A 13,663-nucleotide genomic window follows, 5' to 3' on the forward strand; every position below is an offset into this window, starting at 1 on the left:
AGAGCTGAAATTGTACTACATCATGCCACTTTATTTGTACCCAGATGCCAGGAAATTGCACGCTGAAAAAAGTCCTTACTAAGGCAATAGATACTCAGTTTTTGGTGGGAAAGAACAAATTTGCTTTCTCTGTAGACAACTCTTCTTTGACACATCTTCTAGGGTATGCATGCGAGGGTGTGGGCAGGGTTCTGGAAGGCTGCTTTCTCAGAAGCAACCAAAGGGGCAGGGTGGAAAAATATTCTTACAGAGGAAAGTATCCCCTTTCCACGAGTTCTCAGGAATGTCTCCTACCATAGCCAGTCTCTTGATTTTCATCTGTAAAGGGGTCTGGATTGAAAGGAGCTTTGCACCAAAGTTCAAAAGGTCGCCCACTCACATTTTTCCAGCCCACAGGCCGTTCCCTCCACAAACAACATCGTCCTATGTCACTGCAGCGCTTATCTCTTGTGGCTGTAACAATACCCCGAAGACATCGCTTAGATGGTTCAGGAGTTCACATTTTTTATTCAGTTCCTCCTTTGCCACCTGTGTGCTTTTTGGACCGGCTTCACATTCCCCGGGCCGCGAGAATGGGCTTGGCAGGACCAGTGCCTTCCTGATTGGAAGCTAAGGTTCCATGTGTGGTTGTTCTTAATCTGCGTCTCTAATCTGAGGGCCCCTGCCATGCCCTGCAGGAGCCTGCTCCTGGTCCCCCGGGGCTGCAGCGACTTCCTGCCCCCACAGACCTCGGGTCCCCAGGCCCCCCACCGCTGCCCACCCCGCGCTCGCTTCCTTCTTCTCTGTCCCCGGAGCTTGAGCCTGATGGACAAACCCTCGGAATCGGACTCGTTATGTAAGTTTCCTGGTCCCTGAGCTGGGTGACTCAGCATGAGGTGGTGGCCCGCTCTTTCCCAGCCTGGGGCAGCGCTAAGCAAGGCCAGGGCAGCGGCAAACGAATGGAAAACAAGACCAGCTAATGAGGTCCAGCTGAGCAGCCTTCATTCCCAGTGCTGTCTGGTGAGCCCCGGAAACCCACAGGAGCCCCTGGAGGGCTGTTGCCAGCGAACCCCTGGGTGGGATCCTCCATCTCCCTGCTCACTTCCTCTTCACTCCTCTTATCTCTCTGGCTGAAGATTACAGAAGGTTCACATTTGGGTTCCTCTTTGCCCCGAGTTTGCTACTTTCTGGGTCCCTGTTATACATTGAATGTTTGTGTTACCCCAAAATTCCTATGGTAAAGCCCTAACCCTCCAGTGTAATAGTGTTAGGAGGTGGGGCCTCTGGGAGGTAATTAGATTGAGATGAACGAATTAAGGTAGAGCCTCCGTCATGGGATTAGTGCCCTCCTAAGAAAAGGAGGAGACCAATGCCCTCCCTGCATCTCCACCCCCTATATGAGGATCCAGCAAGAAAGTGGCCACCTGAAAGCCAGGAAGAGGGTCTTCACCAGAACCCCGCTATCCTGGCACCCTGATCTCTAATCTAGCTTCCAGAACTGTGAGGACATCGGTTTCTGTTTAAGTCACAAAATCTGTGGTATGTTGTTAAGGAAGCCCTAAGACAGTCTCAACTGACCTCGGGTCCTAGGGAGGCTCAGGCAGGAAGTGAGGCTGGTGCATGAGGGTGTACCCTTGGGTGAGGCTCAGCCTGGACCCAACCTCCCTCTCTCCTCTGCCCCAGGTCCCAGGCACAGAGTAGAAAATCAGTTGGAAGGGCGCCTGGGTGACCAACCGAGGCATAGGTCATAATCTCAGGGTCCTGGGATCGAGCCCCAAAGATCTCACTGGGCTCTCTGCTCAGTGGGGGATCCTGCTTCTCCCTCTCCTCCCTGCCCGAGCTCTCTTGTTATCTGTCTCTCTCTCTCAAATAAATAAATAAAATCTTTAAAAAAAATCAGTTAGAAACACGGGTTATAGAGAGGACAGACTTTGGCCCTGAATTTGGTCTTGTGCCTGGCTTGCCCTCATTTCTGTCTCCTTCAGGCATGTCGGTGAGTTTTCTTTCCTTTGCAGGACAGGGACAGGTGCTGGCATCCTGCAAATTACTGGACTAGGAGCCAGAGACCTCAGATTCTAGTACAGGTTTGCACTAACCAGGTGTTCAAGGCTAGATGGCAAACTTTCCTCTCTCTGTGTCCCAGGGACTCATCTAAATGAAACCTACCTTAGAATTGTTACTCATTCATTAATAAAAATTGTGTGCTGGCTCTGTCCGGTGTTGGGATACGGCTCTGAATAAGACATCTTGCTCAATAAACAAGCCCCTACCCTCATGGAGTCTGCATTCCAGAGTGAGGAGACAATTAGCCGGGAAACATGTAAATAAGATAATTACCGAATGTGGCAAGTGCTCTGAGGGAGACAAACAGAATTATGAAATCGAGAGTAACGTGGGGGAGGTGATATTTATTTAAGTCTCCCCCCACTAGCTGAGAAAAGGCAGCATTGTCAGCCAGGCAGAAGCTTTCCAAGCAGAGTTATGGGCTAACCAAAGGAAAAATGCTTTACAGAATCTACAGTGCTACACAGATACCCTGTTTAATGTGACTTAAACCACCTTCATTGCCTGTGGCTTTGCCCCCATGTTCCCGGATCAGAGTCTAGAGTTGGCAAGACTGGCTAGTGTCTGGAAAGCAGTACTAGGACAAGTTAAGTCATGCAGGAGGCCAACATTAGGGATCCTGGTGGGAGAGTAGGGTAGAAAGACAAGTGTCTGGGAGATCGGCTTTCTTTGAGGACGTGATGATCCAGTCTCTACAGAGACCCTTCTCCTCCCACGGCCTCCTGTCCCCAAATGCTTCAGCTCTTTGTCACCCTTCTTCCAGCATGCAGCTGGCATTTATGGAGCACCTGCTAAGGGAAAGGGATCCTCCCCTCCTCTGAGCAGGAACTCAGGAAGTAACACCCCCTCCTCTATGTCTTAGGCCTAAGGAGGTCACTTCTCCCAGCTGTTCCTGTTTGGGTCCATGTTGGCTCCAGTCCATTTCATTTGTTATTTTGCTCTTCAGCTAGATTCCTTTTGGGAGCCAGTGGGGCTCCAAGCATGCTGTGTTTGTAAATTGATGCCATTAACCATCCAGAGGGGCCATCTAGGGGTTGGAATGTTTCAGCGTGTGTGTTCTCTCTCTCTCTGGACAAATGCCCAGAGGTACGTGGAGTGGTCATGCAGCACATCCCCCTCAGGGAATCCCAGTAGCAAAGTTCACTGACTGACCAACTGAGCCATCCTCAGCATGGTGGGCACAGTGCAGCCTCCTGCTTTAGATGCTGTCTGCGCACGTTTCCTTAGGGCCAGGAGCACTGGGCAGGGAGCCACAACATCAGGGATTCCACCTCCTGGGCTTGGGGCCTGATCTGCAGTGTTATACCTGTTAGTCATGCCCTTTGGGCTCTGACATTCTCCAGCTGTGTGACTTTAGGGGGACAGTGGTTTTCAAACTTTGGGCATCAGAATTCTCTAAGATCCAATGAAAGTCCAGAGTTCTCACCATCTGCTGAATCAGTAGCTTATTGATTAGAGGTGCAGGAATTTGCATTATTAACAGATGTTGAAAAGTGTTTCTGATTGCAAGTAAACTACAGTTTGAAAAACATGGCTGCTTAAAGTGGCTACCACCAAAGCGTGATTCGGTTAATTCCTCCCTTACAAGATTCATGGGGGGACACCTGAGTGGCTCAGTGGTCGAGCATCTGACTTTGGCTCAGGGCGTGATCCTGGGAACCAGGATCAAGTCCCACATCAGGCTCCTTGCAGGGAGCCTGCCTCTTCCTCTGCCTAAGTTTCTGCCTCTCTCTGTGTCTCTCATGAATAAATTAAAAAATATATAAAAAACAAAAGACAAAAAACCAAGACTCATGGGTGCTCCACAAGCCTTGAAGCCAGGCTTCCAGGGGGCATTCCTGGAGGCAGCATATATCATGACAATGCCTCCCCAGAGGGAGCCCTGGCACATCACAGGATGCCAGGGCCCAGAGCCTGTGCTCAGTAATGCTGATTGAAAGAATGAAGGGCCCAGTAATTTGGAGAGATGAGAAGGGGAGTTGGGCTAGACTACTAATACTAGTAGATGCCACTAGAATGCAAATTCTAGAAAAGTAGGGGCCATATTCTTATTATTTCCAGGGCCTTAGATATACTGAACATGCTGAACAAATTAACGGCACCACCTACTTCTCTCTCTCCCTTGGGTGAGAGAGAAGGTCCGAAAGCCCATTGAAGTAGACTTACCCTGTTTGAAGGAATTTCCTATTTCCCCAAATACCTAATTTAAATGACGATAGAATCAGCATTGCATGATTAAAAACCAAATTCAGATTAGGACATGAAGGTATTTTTCATACCTAGTGGCTGGGCATATCACCTGGGAATAATAAAATGAATCATATAATTTCTATTATAATAAGAAAGTATGGGGTAATTTATTTCCCTTAAACACCAAGGCCAGAACAGCTGGGCCATTTGGAGAATTCACTAAATAACAAAACTCATAAAAAAACAAAGAAACAGCAAATTTAACTGACAATGCAAAACCATTTTACACCCGTTAGATGGGCAAATATTAAGCAATATGACAATAGGAAGTGACAATGATAGCATGTGGCATAATAAAAACGCTGGTAGACTGCTCATGGTTTTACCCCATTGTAAAAGAGAGGGCACCCAGAAGCACACTTGCACACTTATAGGGAGGTATTCAATTCTTGCACATGTACAAGAGACATCAGAAGAATGTGCGTGGCAGCGTTGTTTTATAGGCAAAAGCCTGAAACAAGCAACCCAACATAGTAAAATGAAGTGGTAACTAATTGAGAAACCATGAGCATCACTTTTCGGTTGTAATACGATATACTTCATTATAAGTTTATGTAAGTTTTCAAATGCACCATCAACCGTAGAAGAATAAATAAACCACTAAGTGGATACGATGTCAAACTGTATAAGCAGTAAAATGAATGAACTCTAGTTGTGTACTAACAGATGAAATCCAACAATACTTTGCTAATTGAAAAAAAAAAAAAAAAACCCAAGGCCAAGAAGCATACATACATCATATTCCCCTGACAGAAAGGCCAATAACAGAGCAAACAAAGCAGGGTGTGGAATTTGCACAAAATGATGTTTTGTTATCGTTGTAGATTCTTTTCCTGGAATTCCCATCCCGTGCTATTTAACTTGAAAACTTCTCATTCTTTCCTTAGGATAAAACGAAAGTCACTTCCTCTATAATGTCTTCGCCAGTGGCTCCAGGTGACCCCTCCTTTCCTGATACATCTTTGCTTTACACATATATTATCAGAGCACCTGTGACACCATATTGCAAATATGGGCAACGTCCCAGCCACTTGTGTGCTTGTAACTGGTTCCTAACTGGCTCTTCATGGGTAAGGAATAATGTGTATATACATACATATGCACATAAATACATGTTATTTTCTCAATTTTTTATGCTGTTTAGAGTAGCTATAGATAGGACACACTTTGAGTTTTTACCTGCCTTATTAACATTTTCTTCATTAACTTAAGTCTGACAGTCAACAAAACAAATCAAACATTGATTTTTAGTGTTTGCTGATTTCCATGGTATAAATTCTTCCCATGTAGAAAATTTGGGGTTTTAACATAAAATCATTGAATGAGGAGCTGGACAGAGATGCATGGCAACCCCTGTGTCAAGGAAACCTCTTTTATGCTGTTACTCATTCAGTCCACAGGTATCTGCTGAAGGCCAAGTCTACAGTAATGTTCAGGGCAGGCAATGTCCTCAATCAGAAGAAAATTAATGGGGCTAGCAATAAATAAATGGAGGCAGCAAAGAACAAAAGGATCTGAGAGTGTGGTGAAGGAAATAAATAAGGTGGTTAGTGAAATAAATGAGAGGGGATGACCTAGAGAGACCAGTGAGGGCTTCTTTGAGTTGGTAACATCTAAGCAGTGACCTGAAGAATGAGAACAGGTCATCGTTTTAAGGAGCCAGAAGACTATTCAGACAGCAGTGTCAAAGCCTCCGAGGAGACAAAGAGCCTGGAGTATGAGAGGACGACACGAGGGCTGAGAGATAGGAATGTATTTGGTGTTTGGTGTATTTGGATACTGTCAGATTGTGGCTGGATTTTACTCTGACAGCAGTGGGAGCTCATGAAGGGAGTCTTGTAGGCTGGTTTCTGTTTTGGGTGCATGGCAAGAACTAAGGACGTGTTTAGCCATCAGTTTTGTTCCTAGGTCTGACCCTTAAAATAGACAAAATCACACTATTGGTTTCAGGTTGATTTCTTCTAGGGACACATGATCTCCCTTAGTTTTTGCCATGGTATACTGAGAGACCATAGTTTGGGAGACACTGCACAAGACGAAAGGGGTTCTCTACCTGAACCCCTTTAAAGTGCATCTTTTGACAAGTCACAGGGAGGAGCCTAGGAGGAGGGATCAGGTCAAGAAAAAGCAGAAGTTAAGGCAAGTTAACCTCACAGTTACTGTAGAAAAAGTAAAGGACTCCAGGACAATGTTCAGGTCTTTGTCTACACAGAGATGCTGGGCTTCTGAGATAAAAGGCTATTTTTTCCAATAGGGAATACCTGGTGGACAAAGCATTCTCTCCTCGGCTGCCAAAAATAGAGCTAAATGATGGTTTGTAGGCCCCAAATGAATACCCATCATATTCTTAAGTTGCTGTGGCGACCTGTCCTAAATCACACCTGTCTACAACAAACCCAAAAGATCCAAACCAGAGGTTAAAAAGTGGGAAAAAGAGAAATTCTTATCTTTTATCTAAAGACAGCCTTCCCAAAGTATGTTCTGAGGAATATTAGTCCCGTATAGTCATGTCATGACAAAAGATTTCCATGGTCAAATGGAACAAAAGGACGCCGTATTCCCATCTTGGAGACTCACTGTGCACATCTGAGAAGTCTTGTTGTCAAGACATCAGGTTAATATCGTTGAACTCAGTCTTTGGAAATAAGGCTGGAGAGCATTTTTGCTTATGACATTGTCTGCTGCACATATTTAGGGTAGCACTGCCTTTGGATACCTTCTCTCTTCAAAGGGAGGAATTTTGTTTTGTTCAGGATGGAAACTTCATGGAGGCATGCAAGAACAATCTGATACACACACAGCTGCCTCCAGCCTCAATCACCAGATTGGTAGGAGAGGAAGTATCCCCAGTGACCGTTGCTGTTCTCTTCCCCTCCAGATGTGAAGCTGCCTGGAGGCACAGTATTAGTTGAATGGGGCAGCATGGGAGCTGCTCTTTAATGGGGTGGTCAGGGTGGGGGGAAGAGGAGGAGGAGGAAGCTCTGGGAGTAGGTGATAGGCAGCCAGGAAAGCCCTGGCCTAGGGAGCATCAAGTGGAATATTCCTCTGGAAATCCTTTTGAACTAAGTGGATTTGAATGTTGCACCCCTGGTTGCCTAGATCCCATGGCTAAGTGATTTGGTCTTCATTTTCCAGAAATGATTAACATTGCTGTAGTCACCGCAGGTCAGGGGCAGTTTGTCTAACTGTGGTGATGGAAACAAGGAGGAAGCCTCTCCCTGAGTCCCTCAGCAAAGTCTGCTCTCCACTTCTGACTGTTGGTGAGAAGAGGAGGAGCATTAAAATATTCCTCTGTTTGCAAGGATTGTTCAGCCTTTTCTCTCTTTTTAAAAAAGATTTTATTTATTTATTCATGAGAGACACAGAGAGAGAGAGAGAGGCCGAGACACAGGCAGAGGGAAAAACAGGCTCCATGCAGGGAGCCCGATATGGGACTCGATCCTGGGACCCCAGGATCATGCCCTGAGCCAAAGGCAGGTGCTCAACTGCTGAGCCACCCAGCTGTCCCTATTCAGCCTTTTCTTAAACACTTCTCAGTGTCTTGTATTCTTTTAACGAAATGCCAAGTGGGGGCTAATGGATGATGTTTTCATTAGTCATTCTAATGAAACGGTAATGATGGTATTTTTATATGAGGAAACAGAGGCCAAGAGGCCCAAATCTTTCTGGGGCAGGAGCAGGGAAGAATGTGGTATCTTACCTCCTAATTCACTGGAGACCTCTGATGCCACCTGGCAAGTTGTCTGGGTCCCACATTTCACTTTGAATAAACAAGTTGGCTCTGACAACTAAGTGAGGTTGAAGACTCATGGCCCTGGGATGGAATGCCACTTACACAGCCGCCGCGTTGCAGAGGGGCCACTTTACCCCTCACCCCCACCCACTGAGCCACTCTAAAGGAGCATGGCTTTGTTTGGTGGTTTTAATTTTGTTTGTTTTCAAAAGCTTTTCTTCCTCCCTCCCTCCGTCTTTCCTTCTCAGTGAAAAAGGAAAGGACAACAAAATATCACTCCTTTGAGAGAGGCAACAATAGAAAGCCATCAGAATCTGCCCCTGGGAGTAAGGGGAGAGCTCCCTTTCCCATGACACTGTGTGCATCACAGAATGTCAAAACAAGGAGCGAACTTCTCTCTCAGAGAAGATGGAGGCCCAAAGGTGAAGCTCCTGCTCAGGACTCTTAACCACAGCACTGCCTCCATCTACTCCTTCATGCTGGAAGTTGGAGCAGTATTTATTATGTGATTTCATGAGTTCGATGGAGCTCTCTCTGAAGCATAGCATCACATGACACCTTTTGGAACCTTTAGCAGGATCCATCCATCAGCATCCTGGTGAGGATTTGGCCATCCTGGTCATATTCATGGGTTGAAGTAGGGATGAAATGGGCAGCCTGCTGAGAAAGGCTGCTTAACCTAAAACTAAAGATATTAAAAACGTGCTTGATGCTTTTCTGAGCACTGAATCACAATTAGTTTGCCAAAATTAGACTGGCTGAGACTTTTATGATGGACAGAGGGAAACTGAGCAGGGTGTGGAATATTACAGGCTTGGAGAAATGTACCGGAACTTGGACATCACTCAGAGCCCTGTGCAACTCCATGTCTCACGAGCCGATGGCCAGGGGTAAATTCTGGGCCTCCCAGCCATGCTGTGGAAAATTGTCTCCTACGAAGGATAGCTATCATGTAATTCAGACCCTGCAGCTGAAACCAAACCTATCCTTCTTGTTCCTTCTATAAGGATGATCTCCTTATTCATAGTTTCATGCCATTTCATGTGAGCATGAAAATGTCTGTTCTAGATACTTTATTTCTTACTCTTGTGACAGAGGGATATTTTCTTTTTTTTTTTTTTTTTTAATTTTTTTATTTATTTATGATAGTCACAGAGAGAGAGAGAGAGGCAGAGACACAGGCAGAGGGAGAAGCAGGCTCCATGCACCGGGAGCCCGACGTGGGATTCGATCCCGGGTCTCCAGGATCGTGCCCCGGGCCAAAGGCAGGCGCCAAACCGCTGCGCCACCCAGGGATCCCGGGATATTTTCTTATATGGACATTTTTATGATTGACAATGTTATCAAATATCAATTCTTTATAAGCCACGTTCTTAAAGTTTGTATGTAATGACAGAAACTTAATTATACCTGTGCAATGCTGATAAAAATAATGTAGCATATAGGGATAGAGACACAGAGAGAGTATGGAGTATAGAGATGTAGAGGGCAACAGCAAGGAAAGGGAAAGTGACGTGGAGAGACACTTGGAGAAGTTCTGCAAGAGACGGCGTGTGGCTGTTGGGGTTTCTGAAATCTCTAAATCTTGGCCAAGACTTCATGGAATCACATATGTTTTGTTTTCTCTGGATCCAGAGTAATGACTTGAGCTATGAATAGGAATGAGGAAGCTTGGGAAATCGCATTTCCCAGAATAGGGTGTGAGTATATGGTTCACAGCCTAAAAGTGTGTCGCCATGACTGGACACAATCATGCTGGTTAGAACACAACTTGACACATCTCTCACTTACAGTTATAAAGAAGGGTGGCCATCAGAGACATGAGGTTGCTAGGGACATAAAGATCGCCAATTGCTAATGTTGGGAGGATTTCAGAGGTCATCGGGTCCCTTCTTCTGCCTCCTAGCTCTCAGACAATGAGTGAATTGGTGAGGGGTAGGGGGATGGGGTTCTTGCCTCTGATTTTGTCCTAAATATACCAGAAATGAAGATGATATCCTGGCCACCAGGGTAATATCAATCTATTCTAGTGTTTAGTTTTAAAGGAACCCCAGTGTATGGATAAGCGTGACTCAGATTATTGAGGACGCATCATGTTATGTCTGGCACTTGCTGAGCACCTGCCATGCATGCATCTTACCTCAGTTAATACTCATAGAAGCCCTAATGAGTAATAACATCTGGAAAGGAGGAATAACTTTCTCTAGACCACAGTGAGCAAGTGGCAGAGCTAGGGCCTAGCACCAGATTTGTTTGATTTCATACTTTGAGCTCCTAACATACCATTCTATGTCCATTATGAAACTCCTAATATTATGAAACGGTTCTCTATATGTGTTGAATAATTGGTTTTAATTTATTGGTCAAAAGACATTTCCCTTACAAATAATAAGAGGTTCATTATTAGGGTTTCTAGATTAGCCAGTAAAAATAAAGAGTACCAAGTATTTTTGAATTTCAGATACATAAATAATTTTTCTGTTTAAATAATTTTAGTATAAGAGTGTCCCAAATGTTGCATGGAACATACTCGAACACTAAAAAAGTCCTCTTTGTTTTATCTGGAATTCAAATTTCCTGGATATCCTGTACCTTATCTGGTATCTATATTCATAATGAATGAGACCAAGTTGGTGAGTTTATTCCCTTTGGAGGCCGTTTGTGGCTCTGTTCCATGGCTGACCCCTCCCTACTGGGAACCTCTTCATCCAAGGCTACTGTGAACCCCTTCAGTTCCATGATCCCTCAATGCCTATGTATATCATAGACTATATTCTAATTCGTTTATCTTAAAATACTTTCACTACTCACTGGTTGGTACATACACAAGAATATATATATAACAATTGCTGAGTCAAAGGTTATAGATCTGTTCCGCGTTGCAAGATAAGGCCAATTGTTTTCCAAAATGATGGTACAAAATTACTCTTCTATCCTCACTGCACATAGGGTGTTGTCAGACTTTTAAATTTTGCTTTCGTGGTGAGTGTGACCAGCTCTCTCACTGTGATTTCAATGTACAATTCCCTGATTTCGAAGGAGGTTGAACATCTCTTCACAAACTCACTATTTTTCTCAGATATCTGTTTGAATTCCATGTATGTGCTGGGGTTTTAAAGTCCACTGTTTTAAGGAAGATACTCAGAGATAGTAGCTCAGGAAAAGATTTAACAGAGTGAGCCCTGGACACAGTGTGTACATTGCCTCTTGGCCAGTAGAAAGCTGTGTTTTGTATAGAGCACTACCGGAAGCCTCGAAGTCCCTAGGGGCCCAACCACCACTCAGATCCTCCCTCCTGGCAGCCAAGTGTTGTGGAAAGAATTTACAAGCCAGACAGACCTGGACATAAGTTCTATTTCCAAGCTGTGACAACAAGTTAGTTTCTTTCTCTGAGTGTCTGTTTTCTTATCTGTAAAATTGGTAGGGAAAATGTGCCTTGCAGGGTTGCTGTGGGATCCAAAAAGATAACTGCCAGGTAGCTGCTCAATCAATGTTGCTTTTTTTCAGGCTTTTTTTTTTTTTTTTTTTTTTTTTTTAACTTAAGTAGGCTCCACACCCAGTGTGGAACACAATGTGGGGCTCGAACTCATGACCATGAGATCAAGACTTGAGCTAAGATCAAGAGTTGGATATTTAACTGACTGAGCCATCCAGGCACCCTTCTTTCAGGCTTCTTTGTACTCAAGAACCAACTAGAAGAAAAACACCTGCAGGCAATCAATATTCTGTTCCATTAGAATAAATTGCCAGGAATTTTGCATTTAAGATCTTATTTGTGTCAAAGATAAGCCCCAGGTTTTTCCTAAAATCAAGAGTGACTGGATTTTGGAGGCAATCTGACGGGAAGACTCCCTTCCGGGCAATACTGTGAATAGATCATCTGAGAACTATCCACCATCTCATCCTCCTACACCTTCAGAAGGAGACGCCACCACCATCTAGATATCGGACTCAGGGTTTCACAATTGTTAGATAGTTCAGAGTTCTTCCTGATATCTTGCTTAGACTCTTGTTTCAGTATAAACTGTGTTCTTTTCTTTTAAGATTTATTTGTTCATTTTAGAGAGAGGGGATGAGCACACATACGCAGAGTGAGAGGATCTTCAAGTAGACTCCCCAGTGAGCATGGAGCCCAACTGTGGGGCTTGATCTCACCACCCATGAGATGATGGCATGAGCTGAAACTAAGAGTCGGCTGCTCAACCACCTGAGCCACTAGGAGCCCCTTTTCTTTTCTTCTTCTAGTGAGGGAGCACTGCTGTGAAACAGACATTTGAACTACACAGCAGCATCCTATTGCTGCATTAAAATCCCAAAAGCTGCATCATTGGCCTGGTTCACAAATTATATTATAGGAGGTTGGGCCTAGGCCTGACCTCTTAATTCACATGAGAGAAAACTAAGGGCCAGAGGGGTCCAGTACCTAGCTGAGAATATCACAGCTAGTCAGGGGCAAGACCTGGGTTTCAACTCAAGTTTTCTGAGCTACAAATTTAGGATTTTTTTTTCCTGTTCCCTTTTACTCAGGATTTCCTTTCATTGGACATGTGTCCAAAGGTGACCCAGAATCTTTCAGGCATCTCCAAGGGCCAATTTCAAATGGCTTAGTTTGGGAGTCAGAAGACTCTAGTCCCAATCTTGGTCCTTTTCACAATAGCTCTTCTGGAGAATATGTGACCTTAAAGCTTTTGTTTACATGCTCTGCATAGGAAGATTCAATTTATCTGTGTCTATATATATATATATATATATATATATATATACACACACGCACACATTATATATATGTATAATGGAGAGAAGAATTATATAGATAAAAAAATATATAACATGAAATATAAATATTTTATAAATATTTATAAATAAAAATGTATATTTATAAATATCAATATAAAATAAAAATATATAAATATACTTTTATGGAGAGAGGAGTTCTAACCAATTTTTAAAAAGATTTTATTTACTTATTTGAGAGAGAGATGGAGAACACAAAGAGGGGGAGGAGAGAGGGAAAGGGAGAAGCAGATTCCCTGCTGAGCAGGGATTTGGATATGGGACTTGATCCCAGAACCCTAAGATCATGACCTGAGCCAAAGGCAGATGTTTAGCCTACTGAGCCACCCAGGTGCCTCAACTTTTACCCAATTAAAAAAAAAAGTCCAGCACCTAAAAAAAAGGCTAAGGAATTCATGATTCATTCAGTCAGCAGATATGTTTTTTTTAAGATTGTATTTATTTATTCATGAGAGACACAGAGAGAGGCGCAGAGACATAGGCAAAGGGAGAAGCAGTCAGTAAATAATTCTCAATTGCTTACTGTATGTGAGGTACTCTAGTAGGCCCAGAGAATAAAATAGAAATAAAATAAATATAATCCCTACTTTCATGACACATTATAGTGAGAGGCAAATAATAATCAATAAGCAAATAATAACACGTGAAATAACACCTATGACAGACTGAACGGAAAAAAAAGCAGGCTAAGAACTACTGATCTAACTAGACTTGCATTTCTCTCTGGTCTTTATGTTTTACCTTTCTTTTCCTGAGAAAGTCAAACCCCTCTAGAAACAAACTCAGTTTAACTTCTCAGTTGTAATTTGAAAGCATGTCTTTAAGTCCCTAAGTCCTCTGACC

General features: G+C 43.8%; 1 long non-coding RNA gene across 2 annotated transcripts in view; it reads left to right on the plus strand.

Moving 5' to 3' along the window:
- Nucleotides 1-518: 518 nt before the first annotated feature.
- LOC144315238 (uncharacterized) overlaps nt 519-13,663 on the plus strand; it is a 58,697-nt gene continuing 45,552 nt past the window's right edge. Inside the window, exon 1 of one of the 2 annotated variants that reach the window (XR_013380985.1) lies at nt 519-835. This is a non-coding gene — a long non-coding RNA (uncharacterized LOC144315238). The other variant, XR_013380984.1, reaches the window with a different exon arrangement.

This window comes from Canis aureus, chromosome 6, assembly GCF_053574225.1.
Source record: "Canis aureus isolate CA01 chromosome 6, VMU_Caureus_v.1.0, whole genome shotgun sequence".
Taxonomy (NCBI): domain Eukaryota; kingdom Metazoa; phylum Chordata; class Mammalia; order Carnivora; family Canidae; genus Canis; species Canis aureus.